General features: G+C 38.1%; 1 protein-coding gene across 1 annotated transcript in view; it reads left to right on the top strand.

The window, feature by feature from the left end:
- Nucleotides 1–4,319, top strand: part of TMOD3 (tropomodulin 3) — an 83,791-nt gene that overhangs the window by 2,928 nt on the left and 76,544 nt on the right. The window lies entirely within an intron of this gene.

Here is a 4,319-nt window from a genome sequence, read left to right as displayed (position 1 = left end):
GAGTCTTGCTCTGTTGCCAGGCACCAGGCTGGAGTGCTCAGCTCAGTGTAACCTCCACCTCCCGGATTCAAGCAATTCTCCTGCCTCAGCCTCCCGAGTAGCTGGGACCACAGGCGCTCTCTCTTTGCTTTTTTTTTTTCTCTCCTCCTCTTCTATCCTTAATTGTTTTCATTCACATTAATTTGGCAATTCATGAATTCAAATATGTGTCTTGCCCCATTGTCTGCAAAGCACTGTCTTGGGGTTCTGAAGAATATGTATTAGACATGAGGCCAGGGCTTGTGGCTCACATATACAATCCTGGCACTTTGGGAGGCCAAGGTAGGAGGATTGCTTGAGTCTAGGTGTTTGAAACCAGCCTGGGCAATGTAGCAAGACCCTGTCTCTACAAAATAAAATAAATTAGCCAGATGTGGTGTGATGCCTGTAGTCCTAGCTACTCAGAAGACTGAGTCAGGAGGATTGCATGAGCCCAGGAGTTTAAGGTTACAGTGAGAGGCAATGATTGTGCCACTGTACTCCAGCCTGAGTGACATCCTGTCTCTCTAAAAAAAGGGAAAAAAACCCATATATATATATATATATATATATGAATGACATTCCTGTCTAGGACCTTATTCTCTTTGGGATTAGGCAGATGTACTTAGGCATAGTTCACAGCGCTTGTAAGAGCCATCTGTGGGGAATAAAAACATAGTAGATATTCGGGAGAGATTTTTCCATTTATAGGAGTGGGGAACAAATGAAGTCAGTCTTTTTTCCCATTCACTGGTCATCCCTTTCCCCAGGCTATACTGTCTATACTGTTGGAGTGTATGTGACATGTCTACCTAGAGTATAGTGCGATTCCGTAAATTTATTTTATTTGGAACCTGAGATGAGCCAGATACATTTTGTAGAGACAGGGTCTTGCTACATTGCCCAGGCTGGTTTCAAACACCTAGACTCAATTAATAATTAGAACTGGATGTGGTGCGCTTCTGTAATACCAGCCGCTTGTGAGGCTGAGGTAGAAGTATCACTTGAGCCCAAGAGTTCCAGGACAGCCTGGGCAACATAGCAAGACCCTGTCTCAAAAAACAAAACAAAAGAGAAAATCAATTAGATCTGACCAATACCATATGGAGGATGAGAGGCTGTGGGGATAAAAATATACCTGGATAGAGGAAGGGAGAAAGTTAAAGAGGAAGATTCAGTAAACAGTAGAGGGGAAAAAAAGGCTTTTAATAAGGCATTCTGGTGTACACTGATGTTTAGGCTGTGTTGTAGCTGGCAAATTATTCTTCATGCTTTTCAGTTGCTCTTAAATTTAATATGCATCGGCTCTGTCGATTAGAATAGGTGAGGAGGGCATTATTCTCTAGGCTGTAATAATGGCTAAAGTGCTATCATCCTTTGGTCATTGATGGTCCTTGCTGACATTTGATTTACATGTGGTTTTATGTCAGATCCTTTAAAATCACAAATATATGGAGAGAAAAATGTTATAAACAATAGAAAATTCTACTGGACGTATATGTGGTCCATTAAATGCTTATTAAAATTGTAAACAATCAAATTTAATTTGCTGTTTATAAAAAATTAAATATATGAACATACATTCTTGTATCTATATGTGTCCATAATCCATTAGCTTATTTACAATGATGAAAGAATAGAGATGTGAATAAATCAGAGTGGCACATGATTGAAAACGCATCTGTAATTGAAAATGCCTATGTAGTCTTGAGGAGTTTCATTTGAAACAAAATTGTTAGTCTATATCTTGAAGCAGAGTGCTACTTTGTATTTTTATTGATGTATAATTAACATTCAATAAAATGCACATAACTTAAATATCCAGTTCAAGGATTTCTGACAATTTTATACAGTGTAACTTCTACCAAAATAAGATAGAAAACATTTTTTTTTAAGTCACCCTGGAAAGTTCCCTCACTCACCTTCCTCCAAAGGCAATCACTTCCTGACTGCATGATTTCTGACACTACAGAGTTTTTTTGACTGGTCTTGGACTTTACATAAATGGAATCATACAGCATGTGCTTTTTAGTGTTTGGTTTCTTTCGTGTAAAAAGATTCATCTGTGTTGTTGGTATCAGTGGTTTGTCCTTTTAAGTTGCTAAATAGATTCCATTGTACGAATACACCCTAATTTATGTTTTCCTCTTGATGGATATTTGGAATAAGGTTGTTATGAACATTCTTTTACACGTTTCTTGATAAATATCTAGGAGTGGAGTTACTGGATCACAGGGTGTGTCTATGTTTAACTTTATTAAAAATCTGCCAAACAATTCTCCAAAGTGGTTTATGCACAACGAGTTCTACTTGCTCCATACTTTTAGTGTTGCCAATTTTTAGTGTTGTCAGCCTTTTGAATTTTAGTCATGCTACAGGATGTACAGTTGTACCTCATTATGGTTTTAATGTACATTTTTCTGATGATTAAGAATGTTGAGTGCTTTATCATATGCTTTATCATATACATCATTGGCTATGTAGTATCTTTTGTGAATTATTTGTTCAAGTCTTTTACCTATTCTTTCATTGAGTCATGCATCTTTTTATTGTTTGTAGGAGCCCTTTATATATTCAAGATACAAGTTATTTGTCATGTACATAGATATATGTGTTGGCAATTTTTTTACAACCTCTCCCTTGTCTACTTTCTCGATGTTGTGAGGAGCAGAAATTTTTATGGAGTCTGTTTTATCAATTTTTTGTATTATAGTTAGTGTTTTTATGTGTCCTGACCAATAAATTTTTACCTGTGCCCAAGATTGTGAAGAAAGCTTTTTCTTCTAGAAGCCTTATTTTTCTAAGTTTTTCATTTGGGTCTGTGATTGATCTCAAAGTAATTATTGTGTTATGATGTAAGATAAGGGTTTGGGTTCATTTTCCCCCCATATGGATATCTAGTTGTTCCAGCAACATAAGTTTAAGAAAAACTCTCCTTTCTTGGCCAGGCACAGTGGCTCTCACCTATAATCCCAGAACTTTGGGAGACCAGTGCAGGCAGATCATTGGAGCCTAGGAGTTTGAGACCAGCCTGGGCAATGTGGCAGAACCCCATTTCTACAAAATACAAAAATTAGCTGGGAGTAGTGGCATGTACCCATAGTCCCAGCTACCTGGGGAGCTGAGGCAGGAGGATCATGTGAGCTTTATTAGGTCAAGGCTGCAATGAGCTGTTATCCGCCCCTGCACTCCAGCCTGAGTGACAGAGTAAGACCCTGTCTCAAGACAACAAAACAAAACCCCTTTTTTCCCTCTGTTATATTGACTTGGCATCTTAGCTCATCAACTGAGCTGCTTTGCATTTTAGTTGTGCTTGTATTGTCAGTTTTTTAAGAATAGACCCTGGATCTTAAAAATAAGACTTTTATGCTCCTCTTCCAGATTGGAACTTGACTGAGATTGATCAGGGCTAGTTACCATTTATTTCCGATGGAGGAATGTTAATTATGAATTTGAGTTTTAAATGGCTTTTCTGTGGGTTGAGTTAATGGAGACAACCTCATTTTAGCAGCAATTGCACTTTTCTTTTAAAATAGGCAGATGTTTAGAAGGAAGGAGATGCAAGCCTGGAGAGCACCTAGGACTCGAGCGCACAGCAAGCTATAAAGAGCTTAATATTTTCTTGTTTATTGGCTTGATCTAAATAGATGCAAATATATATAAGCCATGCATCTTAGTTTCCATCTTTTTCTTTTTTTGTTTGTTTTATTTTGAGACAAGGTCTCAATTTGTCACCCAGGTTGGAGTGCTGTAGTGTGATCTTGGCTCACTGCAGCCTCGACCTCCTGTGCTCAAGCAAACCTTCAACCTCAGTCTCCCAAGTATTAAGAGGTGGGACTACAGGCCTGCGCCACCACACCTGCCTATTTTTTGTATTTTTAGTAGAGATGGGGTTTTGTTATATTGCCTAGGCTGCTCTCGAACTCCTGAGCTCAAGCAATCTGCTCACCTTGGCCTGCCATTGTTACAGCCTAGAGAATAATGCCCTTTTCATCTTTTCTAATCAAGAGAACCCATGCATATTAAATTTAAGAGCCTCAATCACCCAGCCTTAGTTTTCATGCTTCTACTCCATTGTCTTTTCTAGTCCTTCGTGACCCAATTCCTGAATTTGCCTTGGAACAATTTTTAGGGAGTCAGTTTGGTTATTTTTTTTCTTCTAAGTTTATTTGCTGATAATACAATAAATTAATAACACTATTTTTATTTTTATTTATTTATTTATTTATTTATTTATTTTTTGAGACGGAGTTTCGCTCTTGTTACCCAGGCTGGAGTGCAATGGCGCGATCTCGGCTCAC

Source organism: Cebus imitator, unplaced genomic scaffold (genome assembly GCF_001604975.1).
Source record: "Cebus imitator isolate Cc_AM_T3 unplaced genomic scaffold, Cebus_imitator-1.0 Scaffold325, whole genome shotgun sequence".
NCBI classification, from domain to species: Eukaryota; Metazoa; Chordata; class Mammalia; order Primates; family Cebidae; genus Cebus; species Cebus imitator.
This window is presented reverse-complemented; position numbering and strand designations above follow the sequence as displayed.